The following is a 12,991-nucleotide window of genomic DNA, read 5'->3' on the forward strand; positions in this document are numbered from 1 at the left end:
CTGCCTCTAAGTTCTGGGAATATTTTATGCTGTCCTCTATATACTAACATCGCCACCTGGTTATATGTCCCTTCTTCTGGAAGACCTGTGGTCATTCCACAATTGGTGTAAATATCCTGTCTGGGTGCACTCCTTACTTCCTGAACCTTCCACCACCATAACATCCTGTATATTTTATTGTCATTTCATTTTTTTACCTTTGAGATAGATAAGGGATGAAGCCATGTCTTGAATATGTATTTCTTTATTCATAGTACTTTGTGCATTACCTAAAATGTTAAAGTCACTGAAATATTCTTTCTTATTTATTGAATGCTGACAGAATGAATAATGGATAAATGAAAAAGATAAAGAAAGTATTTAGGGTCATCTAAACGGCTTTAAAATTTCCAGACTAAGTTTGGAATTTAGAGGAAAGGAGCTGAACATTGCATGCCGTGTCTTATTGATTCTTGGCTGAAAGTTTGGGGGTAAATCTTTTCATTGCCATTTTACAGACGAGAAGACTGAGACCAAGCCCACACTGTGGGTCAGTGGAAGAGCTGACATTTCAACTTGCGTCTCTGGGGCTTGAGCCCGTGTTCCTTCTGCTCATGACATCGCATTGCCTCCCTGCTGGTGAGTGAAGGAGTAACAATACCCTGTCCATTTGTGTGTTCTTTAGAGCATCAAGGCACTTTCACAGCCAGACCCTCCTTTGTGCTGGCATGGCAGCTGTCACTTGGGGGACACTCTGAGCCCTCAGCTCTGTGACAGAGCCAGCTGCAGAAGGCACAGCCAAGAGCTTCCAATCAAAGGAAATCCTGAAAAAACAGCTTCAGGGATCTATTGCGGATTCTCCCGGTCACGGTCTTTGGCAATAAATAACACATGAGAAGAGATCCGCTTCTGCCAAGGTGGACTTCAGAGAGGGTGGGGTAGCAGTGTTGGAACCCTCCATTTGGCGTCTGTGTTGTCTGTCCTTCCCGAAGTTAATTCACAGAGAGTGGGATGAAGGGAATGCCTTTCTCCCCTGCAGCTGATCCGTGGGAACTCTGTGCCTGCATTAACAGGCGGGAAGAGCGGCTTGCTAGTCTTTAAAGAGCATTCTCCCAGCTCCAAGCCTTAGAGCTAGGCCTTGAACCACTGCTGTGACATGTGTTCTGAGCTCGTCCCAAACAAGCACAAACACAACAGCCTCCACTGATCAATGCAGCAGGGCTGAAGGCTGGAATCCAAAGCATGAGCCCTGAGAACAGAAAGTCCCGGCGCTCGCTCTGTGCAAGTTGCCATGAGCTCCAGCCTTGTGTCCTGCAGCCAAGGATGGGTGGCCCCTGAGCAGGAAACTCTTTGGCAGCCTCCGCTGCGTGCTTTGCCTGCTGACAAGAGCACACCCTGGCCTCGGTTATTGCCCTTATAAAACAGCTCAAGGAGGATGCAAGCCAAATGTTTTGAATGTGCCTGGAAGAAAAATGTTAACTATGAATCCATGCGGTAGAACAGTACAGTACAACTGCAACAACACGCAGCGCAGCGCAGCTCCGGAGGAGGGGCCACGGAGGAAAATGCAGCTTCTGCCAGGCTTCCAGGGGCTTCTCTTCCTTCTGTAGCAATCCTACAGAGGAGAGAGCTGCCTTGACATCCACTTTGCAAGAGAATCTGAGAAATGGGAGCTCTAGTGGCTGTGATTAGAGAGGCATGGAATTTTCAGAGTTTTCCCCACTAGGAGAGACCATACTATTTAGTTTGCATATAAATAGAGGAAGAAATTGAAGTCCACAGAGGTCATCAGCAAGTCTTGCCTTTCTTATGAAAACTCATTATGCAGGTTTCCAACCCACATTTTGCAGAACAAAACTTCAGTAGTGCCCCCTTATTTGAGGTTTCACTTTTTGCGGTTTTGGTAACCTGCTGTCAACTGTGGTCTGAAAATATGAAATGGAAAATTCCAGAAATAAACAATTCATAAGTTTTCAATTGTGTGCCGTTCTGAGTAACGTAATGAAATCTTGTGCTGTCCTGCTCTGTCCCTCTTGGGGCATGAATCATCCCTGTGTGCAGCATATCCACACTGTATACGCCACCTGCCTGTTAGTTGTTTGTTAGCCAACTCGGTTATCACATCGACTGTCGCAGTATCGCAGTGCTTGTGTTCAAGTAACCCTTATTTTACTTAATAATGGCCCCAAAGTGCAAGAGTAGTCATGGTGACAATTCGGATATGCCGAAGAGAAGCCATAAAGTGCTTCCTTTAAGTGAAAAACTGAAAGTTCCCAACTTAATAAGGAAAGAAAAAAATCGCATGTTGAGGATGCTGAGATCTACAGTAAGAACAAAACTTCTATCCGTGAAACTGCTAAGAAGGAAAAGAAATACTTTTGCTGTTGCACCTCAAATATATACGTACTGGAAAAAACACAGTATATATAGGGTTCAGTACTACCTGCAGTTTCAGGCGTCCACTGGGGGTCTTGGAACGTATCCCCCACAACAAGGGGGACTACTGTAATGCAGACGGGCTGTCTTCCATCTCCGGTGCCTGCTGTCTACCAGGCACTGTCTTAGGTATTTTTTCCATATCTTATTGAATCTCCAATACAGTCTTGGAAAGGAATGTTATGGCCTACATTTTAAAGAGAAAGAAATAAAAACGGTAGATATTTATGCACATTGTCTACCCAGTAGTGCTAGAACAAGCATTCCAAACCTGACAGCCCTTAACTCCAAATCATATGTTCTTTTCATTGCGCTAAAATGCCACTCAGTTTTGTAAAAAGTGTCTGTTATATCTCTGGACTACTAACATGCATTTTTTTTTTCTGATAATTCTAATGAATATATTCAGAAGGGGTGAAAAGAAAAATCTCTGAGTACCTCCTTGAGGAGAAAACCTACTTTGCCTTAATTCATGGTGAATTATCAGAAGAATTACATTCAATATAAACAACGGGACAAGGATACCCATTAGTTAGATTAATACTTATTATTTTTCTGGACATCTAAGCCAATACAATAAAGCAAGAATCAGCAAAATAAAGCAAGAATCCTGGGGGAAAGGATATAAAAAATTATTATGAGGAGGAGGATGATGATTCATTTTGTTGTGGTTAGGAAGATTGGCCCTGAGCTAACATCTATTGCCAATTCTCCTCTTTTTGTTTGAGAAATGTTGTCGCTCATCTAGCATCTGTGCCAATCCTCCTCCTTTCTGTATGTGGGACGTCGCCAAAGCATGGCTTGATGAACAGTGCCAGGTCCACTCCCGGAATCCAAACTCACAAATCTCTGGCCAAAGAAGCGGAGCATGCAAACTCAACCACTACGCCACCAGGCCATACAATTATTTTTTTTTAAATGATTGACTATATGGTGTAAAATTAAAGGAAGAAAAGCTGAAAAAAACTATTGGGACTAATAAGAGAGCTCAGTAAATTAGCCAAATAAGATTAAGAAAAAATCAATAACTTTTCTATCTAGTAGCAACATCCATTTAAAATACATAGTGGAAAAGAATTGATTATACTCATAAAAATATACTCGTAGGTAGCTTTAGTACAATTGTGTGATCTATGGAAATGAAACTTGAGAGTTTTATAGGGACTTAAAACAAAAGTTTACAAAACCAGGAGAGATTTTAAGTGCCCAGATGACATGAATGAACAAGGATGCCAGATCTTCCTAAATTAATATATAAGCATATCAAGATAATTAGGTGGGGGGCCAGCCCCATGGCCGAGTGGTTAAGTTCTCACGTTCTGCTCCATAGGCCTGGGGTTTACCTGTTTGGATCCTGGGCGCAGACCTACACACCACTGATCAAGCCATGCTGAGGTGTTGTCCCACTTAGAAGAACTAGAAGGACTTACAACTAGGATATGCAACTACGTCCTGGGGCTTTGGGGAGAAATAAAAGAAAGAGGAAGATTGGCAATAGATGTTAGCTCAGGAACAATCTTTCTCATCAAAAATAAATAAATAAATAAGTAAGTAAGTAACAGGTGGGGTTTTTATACTAGGAAAATGGTTGAAAGTTATTCAGAAGAGTATGAAAACATGAGTAAAAGAGCTAAGAACAAATTTAAAGAGAAAGGAGAGGGAGTTTGCCCACCCAAACATGTATAATACTATAATCATTAAAACAGGATCATATTGTCATAAGACTAGGTAGTTGTATCAATAGAACATAACAGAAAGTTCTAGAACAATCTTAAAATATTGTAGAACTTAATATATGGTAACTATGGAAGCAGCAAAATTCAATGCAGAAAAGGTATAATGTTCACCAAATGATATTGGGGAGTGTGGCTGAAAGTATGGGGAGAAATACACTTTTACTTGATCCTCATGTCACATATCCACCAATTCAAATTCCATACGTTTTATAGATCTATGTGAAAACCAGGAAAACAATTATTAAAAAGTGAAAATAACACTAAATATTTAAATTATCTTGAAAATGGGTCACAACTTCTAAATATAAAATAAATGAAGTAAATCACAAATAATAACACAAGGATCACAAAATATGAGATATTTTTACACAAAGTATATGCAAAAGTAGAAGAGAAATCAGAAATTGGAAAAGCATTTTCAACAAATATAAACAATGAAGCTTTAATATTCTTTAAAAAATATATAAAAACACATCTAACAAATCCTTTTTCTCTAAAACTTGCTAGTATAATCATTCTAGTAGCCGCACAACAGCCCATTCTCAACAAGTACAAGCATTCGTCTAGTTATTCTGCACCCATCATCTCATCTAAACCTCACACTGTGGAGTTGGGGTTATTATTTATGTGTTACAAAGTGAGAACACTGAGGCAAAGGGTTGTTACATTATTTGCATAAGGTCACACAGCTAAGCCAAAAAAAAAAAAAAATCAAAACCAGACACATCTGTCTAATGCTCTCAATTCTCAACGTGACCTGTATAGAAATGTCCAAAGGCAGTGAACACCTATTTCATAAAGGAAGAAATGCATTTGGCTAATAAACATACAATAAATGTTCATCCTGCTAGTAATCAAAAACTCAGAAGATACCATTTTTAGCTATCAAACTGATCAAAAAGTGAGAAATTGGAAGAACACTGAGTGCTGGTGAGGGTAGACTCCTTATGGCTCGTGGAGTCAAAAATGTACAAGGTCTTGGACCCTGCCCGGTGGCTGAGTGGTTAAAGTTCCGCAGGATCCACTTCAGCAGCCCAGGTTCACAGGTTCGGATCTCGGGCACAAACCTACTCCACTCACCAGCCATGCGGTGGAAGTGTCCTACCTACCCCCCCCCCCCAAAAAAATAGAGGAAGATTGGCACAGATGGTAGCTCAGGGCTAATCTTCCTCAAGCACAAAAAAACCCCAAATTTACAAAGTCTTTCTGGAAGGGAATTTGGCAAGATAAATAAAAAATGTTCTTACCCAATAATTCCACTTCTAGGAATTTACACTGAGGAAACCATCAGAGAAACTCATAAACATGTTTTCATTTCTAAGGAAACTCAATCCAGCGCTGTTTATAATATTTAGAATAAAGAATTGAAAGTAAAATTAGTTAAATTGTGAAATATCCAAAACATATAGTAGTTTGTAGGCTGTATAATGTTTTTTTCTGCCCCCCAGAAAACATCAAGGTCCTAATCTTGTGAATATGTTACCTTACATGGCAAATGGGAATTTGTAGATATGGTTAAGGATCTCCAGATGGAGAGATTGTCCTGGATTATCTGGGTGAGTACAATGTAATCACAAGGGTCATAACAGGGAGGCAAGAGGATCAGACTCAGAGCAGGCAGTGTGGCAATGGAAGCAGAGGGAGAGAAGCGATATGATGATAGAAACAGAGGTTGGAGCGATGTAGGGCCACAAGCCAAGGAACACAGGCAGCTGGAAAAGGCAAGGCAACAGAGTGTCCCCTAAAAGGTTTCAGAAGGAACACAGCCCTGCCAATGCTTTGATTCTAGCCCACTGAGACTGGTTTAGGACTTCTGACCTCAGAACTACAAGATAATAAATTTGTGTTGCTTTAAGTCATAAAGTTTGGGATAATTTGTAACAGCAGCAAATGAAACTAATTTTAGTACTAAAATACCATTAAAAGTCATATTTTCAAAAATAAAGAATGACATAGGATCATTATCAAGATAAATACTATTTGAAAACAAGGTTTATAAAAGCTTGTATAAATGCTAAATCATTAAGTTTCAGCTGTCACTATGATTCGACAGATATGACATTTCAAAGTGAGGTACCAGATCAAGATGCAAATTTCTAAAAGACATGGTTATGAAAAGGTTACATCTACCTCTAGAGAATGAAAAGGGCCAGTTTTGAAAGTTAAGAAAGAGGAATCAGGGAAGAATTTCTTTGAAGAGAACTATTGCTATGGTGTGAGTACCCACCATGTGTGTCCACAAAGTGTTTGTGTGTGCGTGTGTGTGTGTGCGTATGTTGGTGGGGGAGGGGAGTGTCTGAAACTCATCTCAAACCTTCTGAGAAGAGTTTCAACAGGACCACCCAAAACTGGATATATGTTTCTTGAATTTAGGAGTCACACAGTGGGAAATCTCGATGGAGAAAGCTAGCTTGGCCAGCTCTTCTGGTGGTGGGAGTGAAGAAGAGATGGTTGTGTTGGATGGCAAGCACTCCTGCGGGAGCAAAGGATGTGTGTTTCTCATGGAGCAACTATCGAGAGAGTGAGAGAACTAGTATGGGGTTTGAGTCCTACCCAGCAGGACCCCTGGAGGGTAGACAGTCCCCACTAGAGAGAAGCTGAAGGTAGTGCTGCATTACTAGGACCTGATGAAGGAGTAAACACGAGCTAGAGAAGGAGAGCACATCACCAACATCAGCAGAACTGCACATAAAAGTTCTTGGGGAGGTATGGTGTGCGGGCAAGCGTGGCTTGATGAACACATTGACGGTCAATGACAGCACTGACTTTAGCATCTGCTCAGTCCAGGGAGTGGGAAGGCCGCCTTGGACAGTGCCAGTCACTAAGAAGCTTCTAGCTCTTCCCCTGGAGGGGTCTGGAATGGACAAAAGTGGAGGTGGAGAGCAAAAACAGAGTGAAAGCCAGCCACATCCCCTTTGCCTTCTTCAGGTTTTCCTGCGGCAGCCAGCCTGGCCGGGGAAGTGGAAAAGACAATTTTAAATCAAAGTTTGGATTACTATAAGGAACTGGGATTTGCAATTTCTCAGTTGAGGTTGTTGAAAAGGGACCATCGGTTCTCTTATCACTTAGGTGTGATCAGAAGAGTCAGGAGACTGCTCAGTCTTTCCTTTTAGGGCAGAGGAAGGACTGTGCCTTCTAATTAAAGAGACAATGGAGGAGATCAAATAATTTTGTTTTGCGATTGTATCTCAAGAGTTGTTTTGTCCTAGACACCGGTTATATAACGTTTTAAAAAATGTGTCGAAAGAAAAGAAGAAAAAACAAACAACAACAAAAAGGAAATACACCAAAATGTTCGTAGAGTTATTTTGAGTTGGTTAGGTTATGCATAAGTTTTATTTTCTATCATAGCTTCTTTCCAATATTTTTACACCTTTATAATCAGACAAATAATTTTTACAGGCATCTACTTTCTCATGCAAAAGATCCCACTGTTGTTGGCTTCACAGCACATGACTTCGTTAAAGGAGAGTTCCAAAAATGACAAAATCTTGGCCATAAGGGACAGGAGGAGCTTCTTCACTCTGAAACTTCATATCAACATATTTATGGGACCTTTCTGTTCTGTTGTAGAATCCTAAATATTAGACTGATGCTTCCTTATAGAAAGAACTCACACAGAGCGGGCAGGAAACAGTTGAACAATAAAATACTGGCGGTCAAAAAAAGGAGCTGGCAATTTTTAGCTTCAGTTCGTAAAACCAGGGTGGTATTTGTTAATGGGAAAGAGAGAGACAACAACATCCGGATAAGAGAGAGAGAGCCTTCTAAGTAACCCAGAGTGTTTAAGTAACATTTTTTTTATTCAGTGCACTGCAACTACAGCATCTACCCTGGAGCACAGATGTGTGGAGGTGCGAGCAGGAAAAGAAAAAGAATTTGGGAAATCCCTACTTGCAAAAGGATTCTTGGGATAGTAAAGTGGATAATGTATCTCCAATCCAGTACTTATCTCATTGTATTTTGTGCTTCAAAAAGTTCATTCTCTTCTCTTCTCAAGGCCCCTCCTCCTCTCCAGCCCCCTTCATAAACATATGGGCACCTCACTGGGGTGGTTTGGCACCAGATGTCGCCTCATCTCTGCTGTCTTTATTCCATTTCAGACTCTTGGGTGAATTGTCATGCCTGATATGGTTGATTTCAAAGCCAAGTTTAGATGATGTGAATAATTAAAATCATGAAACTTAAACTCTTAAGTGAAACATTTCTGAGTCCTGCACACAGAGGAAACTTGAACGTTGAATTGGAAAGGAGAAGCCAGACCTCAGCCAAACGAAAAAGGCTACAAATCCAGCATTTTAGGTACCACAGAAAATTAAGCACAGCAGGCAGAAAGGCAGCAAAGTTTATCTTGAGTCTGGGCCAAGAGTTAGCCAGGAGGAAAACAAACAGACAACAAAAACTCTCCAGCGAAATGTGTTATTCAACTAAGGTTCTGTGGATGCTGGTTCAACCTTTGAGTGGATCCTGGCTAGGTGATGGTCCGTCTTCCAAGCCACTGAGAGGATGAGCATTTGCAGATACAACTATGCAAGGCCATGCATTGTCTTTAAATACAATAGTAAATTAAAGGTCTTTGGGGAGACCCAGAATAGTTCATGGACGGTTCTGTGGTTACCGTGGTGCCTACCCTCTTTAATTCTGCAAATGCATGTGCTAAAAAATGTAACAAAGATCCCTCTCGATAGGCATGTGGCTCTTGTGGGATCTAAGAGCTCCTTCCATCAGACCAACACATCCACAAGGAAAATACACCCCCGCTCATCTGCACACATACACACATGCACACAGACCCACAAGTTTACTCCAGCCAGGCAGGGGCGCACAGACACACATGCACGCTGTGACATACTGACATTCATATACATATGGCGCACCCTGGCATATTACAGGAAATTCAAAAAGGGAGTATGAAAATTCAATGTTAAAAATAAAAACGAAGAATTTCCTAGTGAGGTAAAAAAAATAGAAAACATGATTTGAGGAGAAATCTGATTGTAGTTTAAAGTGTTTTTCTCCCCTTTAGTTCCACCCATTTTTCAATGGGCATTGCAATATCTAGCATAATAACCTCTGTTGGTCCTGAAAAAATTCAAACACTTATGCTCCAAAACTACATTTGCAGAAATACAACTCAAGAATGTGTATAGGAGTAGATGCAGAGGTATTAGCAAGGTTTCCCATCTATTAAGGTAAATCCACCAAAAAAATTAGAAAATCAAATTAACTTCCTGCACAAAGTTCATTATTACCAGTGGCTAACGAAAAAGGAAAAAAGAGGGAAGATCTTAGCACAGTTACCAATAATCTTGCTTCTTTCAGACAGCCAATGTCTATCGTCCAGGTCACTAGATTACAGAGTCTATACAACAACATTTGGAGTAAATTATTCTTTGTGGACTCACTCATTCAACATCCTGAGTGTCTACTCTTTCTCAGTCACCATTGTAGAAGCTGCAGGGTCTTCCCTCCAGGAGCTCACTATCCATATGGCTCCACACTCTCCATCTCATTCAAAATATTTCTTCTTACAACATTTACCAAGGATGAGAAACAGGGATGGCTATTTCCCCTACTTGGCAAAAGAGGAAATGGAAGTGAATCACTCCGGAAGTAAGAGGATTCAAAGGCATGTTGGAACTGGCCTAAAAACTCTGTTGGAACAAACTGTCCTTGAGCTGGGCTGAGCTCTCTGCACCACGTGCAGTAGAGAAATATTCACTTACCAGCTGGAAAACAGCCTGGAAAGTACATGAGCTGCCTTGTTAGGCTTAACCCTGATGGTTACAGCAAAGCTGCACTTCTCTAGGACTGGCATCATTTTAGAACTGTAACCAACATTTAGTTTTTCCTCCTCTTAATCAACCAATATGAGATGTTCTGTGGTTGGGCTGGCAAAATTGCATATTAAAGCTGGAAGGGGCACTTCTGATTTTAGCCTGGGGCCTCTTATGAGGATCTGGAGCAGCGTCGGTCACTCTGAAACAAATGAATGATGTTAGCTAGAGGATTCTGCCTGGGCCTTGTGTTCAGGGGGCCCCCTGCCCCACATTCTGGAAGAGGAAGCTGATGTGCCCCCACATCCTGTCCTTCTCATGCGCTTGAAATCAAGATGAAATCAAACTCTGCTTACTCACCTCCTAAGCTAGACCTCAGTGAGTACTGTACTCACCAACAGCATCTTCATTTTAGATACTTAGCCACCATGTTGTTTCAACATGGCTGCTAAAGCCACAACTTCACCACAAACTACTAAATCTGTGTGTTCAGCCATAATTTCACACCAGACTTCCAGGCTCGTATCTACAACTTCTTGCTGAATATCTTCAATGGAATGTTCTATAGGCACCACAAACTCAGCATATTAATAAATGGAAGCTATCTACCCCAATATCTCTCCACACCCCCAAAAAAATTGTATTCTGTACAGCAAAATTCAGCCAACATTCCTTTTTAAATGTTAGTCAATAGTCAATTTTCAAGCAGTCAATAATTTTTTGTCTTTGTAGGCCATATGGTCTTTGTCACAACTACTCAACTCTGCCATTATAGTGTGAAAGCAGCCACAGACAAGATGCAAATGAAAGTGTGTGGCTGAATTCCAATAAAACTTTATTTACAAAAGCAAAGAATGGACTGTTTTTGAATAGTCCATGAACCACCTACTCCCAGTCACTCAAACCAAAAACTCTTAAGTTATTCTAGACTCTTCTCTTTCCCTAATCTTTTGTACCTTCCAATCATTCACTAAATCTAACCAGTCTGTACCTCTTAGATCTCAAATCTCTTTTCCTTCACTCTACTACCATTGCCTTTAGATAAATTACAGTAATCTGTGCTATTATTTTACTATATTTACTGATCATGACCAACTGCTATGGGAAAAATGAACCATAATATATGGCCACTCCCCTATGGTCACCATTGCTATTTCTTTTTTAACTCAGCAAATATTTTTCGAGTTCCTACTATGTACCACAAATTATACCAACCACTGAGGGGTTGGTGATGAATGAGAAAGACATAGGCCTTCCCCCCAAAGCTTACAGAGCTTCTGTAAAGTAAATTATTTCAAAGATTGTGAAACATCCCAAGCAATTTCTGAAAGTGGCTTGATTTCGTCTACATACCAAAAGCTCCCCCAAATCAAAAGCTAATTTATAAAGAGAATTTGTCAAACATTTACTGAAGAGAAATAAACTGTATATAGTCTATACTTGAATAGCAACCAGTTGTTTAAAGTAAATAATAAGTATGAAAGCAAAACCATCTTACTTATCAAAAGAGTAAGGTATTCTTTCTCCTGTAACAATTTCTGAAAGATGTATTGAAGGATCTGCAGATATTCTTATCTTGCCTCTCAGCATTTCCGAGTATTCTAAATACCAAACTTGGTTTATATTAATGGAAATTGCTAAATAAATTTAATTCATCATAGAAAAGATCACGATAGCTTATTAAATGTAAAATATATTCCTATTTGGGAGTTATAACTCCAGTAGTATAAATAAAAGGGGGGGAAAGAGTAACATTATACAAACCCCATTTTTCATTAAAAATAGACCAGAGTACCTTCAATACTGGCAATTGGGATGCTTTGAGAAGCAAAATCATATCATATTAGGAAGAAGTTGGGTCTTTTGAGGCTAGACAAGATAAGAACTGGCTGTCACAATCCCTGCATTAAAATAAAAAGCTGAGAGAGAGAGATACATATTTATGTATATAGAGAGAGATTATTTTATATATATGACATAATACATATAAATATATATAAACATATAATGTATAAACATTATATAAACAAAATATAATATATAAAAGATATATATGCTTATATATCTCATATATGTGTATATACATATATATACATACATATGTATAATGACATTTAGGTCAACAACAGACAACATATAAGACAGTGGTCCCATAAGATTAGTATCATATAGCCTAGGTGTGTAGAAAGGTTGTGTAAGTACATTTTATAATGTTTGCACAACCACAAATTACCTAATGACGCATTTCTCAGAACGTATCCTCGTTGTTAAGTGACTCATGACTGTATACATAGTGCTTGTGTGCATACATTTATATACTTTAAAGGATTACATTTATCTTAAAATGTAGCCCCAAGAATGAAAGCTTTGGAAGGGAGATTCAACTAAGGTAGCCCCTTCCAACAGTCAGAGCTGTCCACAAACGGAACAACCTTCCTGGGGTGGGAGGTGTTAGAGGTGCACTGAGAGGCTGTGTGGCCTCCCGGCAGGATTCCATATCAAGGACAGCAGCATTGGCAGGGAGGTGGCCTGCCATCCTCTGAGGCCCTGACCACCTAGATTATCAATAGGTTTTTAAAAAAGTTTTGTGTTTAAGAGCATTAAGTGGCTGTAGAGATCTCCTTCACCCAGAAAGAAATGGCATGCAAACTAGTAATGTGCTAGTGCTCCAGTAGAGGAGGGATTCAGTGAATGTTGTGAAATAGTTGGCCTAAAAAGTATGAGTGCATGCTTAACACTACCAATCGCATTTTCACGGAAGCTAAAGACTAGCTTCTAAAGTTTAACCCGGGTTCCAAGGACGTGTCCCAGCATCTGGTCATTGAGAGAGTAAAGCAGATAATTGTGTTGGCTCTGGTATCACACTGAGTTCAAATCTTGCCTCCAAAATTTACTCGATGTGGCCCTTGAGTAAGTTACTGTCAATGGTGGATTATACTTGTTTAATATATTCACTGGACCTTCCCTGCTGGAGTATCTTACTATCTGCCTCATTACGTCAGGTTTGGCTATGTTATTTGCTTTGGTCAATGAAGCTGAGAGGAAGTAGCACGTGCCCCTTCT

The 12,991-nt window shown here is 40.0% G+C and overlaps 1 long non-coding RNA gene across 1 annotated transcript; it reads right to left on the bottom strand.

Annotated features, from left to right (window-relative positions):
* Positions 1-230: 230 nt before the first annotated feature.
* On the bottom strand, positions 231-9,693 carry LOC139079584 (uncharacterized). The gene is made up of 3 exons (XR_011533312.1): positions 9,557-9,693; positions 2,423-2,602; positions 231-1,904 (listed from the first exon to the last, which is right to left on the bottom strand). It is a non-coding gene; the product is annotated as an uncharacterized lncRNA (long non-coding RNA).
* Positions 9,694-12,991: the final 3,298 nt, after the last annotated feature.

Source organism: Equus przewalskii, chromosome 26 (assembly GCF_037783145.1).
Source record: "Equus przewalskii isolate Varuska chromosome 26, EquPr2, whole genome shotgun sequence".
NCBI lineage: Eukaryota > Metazoa > Chordata > Mammalia > Perissodactyla > Equidae > Equus > Equus przewalskii.